This window comes from Oncorhynchus nerka, linkage group LG18 (assembly GCF_034236695.1).
Source record: "Oncorhynchus nerka isolate Pitt River linkage group LG18, Oner_Uvic_2.0, whole genome shotgun sequence".
NCBI lineage: Eukaryota > Metazoa > Chordata > Actinopteri > Salmoniformes > Salmonidae > Oncorhynchus > Oncorhynchus nerka.
In genome coordinates, this window is record NC_088413.1 from 5,239,119 (window position 1) to 5,239,821 (window position 703).

General features: G+C 32.1%; 1 protein-coding gene across 1 annotated transcript in view; it reads left to right on the top strand.

Annotated features, from left to right (window-relative positions):
• Window positions 1-366, top strand: part of LOC135561971 (serine/threonine-protein kinase pim-2-like) — a 14,534-nt gene extending 14,168 nt beyond the window's left edge. Inside the window, exon 7 of the mRNA XM_065004501.1 lies at window positions 1-366. This exon is cut by the window's left edge and continues 2,429 nt beyond it. The gene's annotated coding sequence lies outside the window, so the exon portion shown is untranslated.
• Window positions 367-703: the final 337 nt, after the last annotated feature.

Sequence of the window (703 nt, forward strand, 5' to 3'; positions counted from 1 at the left end):
TCTAGTCATGGTTCATCCTGCTGTCCACTTCATATGTATATACTGTATTCTAGTCATGGTTCATCCTATATAACTACTGTTGTATGACTTCATATGTATATACTGTATTCTAGTTCATCCTATATAACTACTGCTGTCCACTTCTCCTCTATTCATATAAAGTCCATTTTGTCTATACACACCATCATATACATATGTAATATGTTTATATTCTGAACTCTGACATTGCTCACCCTAATATCTCTACATTTCTTAATGTAATTAGTTTATTATTTTTTTATTTTTTTTGGGGGGGTGTATTGTTTTGTTAGGTGTTACTGCACTGTTGAATTTTGCCACACCCATGAAAACTTTTGCAAAATATGTGTACGTGACAAATAAAAATGTTATTTTAATTTTAACATATACTCAATTAATATATTTTGCTGTACTGGAACCCACTGGTGGTTTCCTTGGTTACATTTCAACCTTCCAGAACGAGTGACAACGATTCTGCTTGAAACTAAAAAAAAACATTATTGAAATACAAAGACTATATCACGTCATATTCAACCTTATATTGATAACGAGGTATCCATTAATTTTTTTTATTATGTCCTGAAAATTGATTTATATATAATATATGTCCACATTAAGTTTTCGACGCACCTTCCGTCCCGACAGGCTGCGCTGTTTGAGGAAGTGCTTCTAAGACTACCTCATA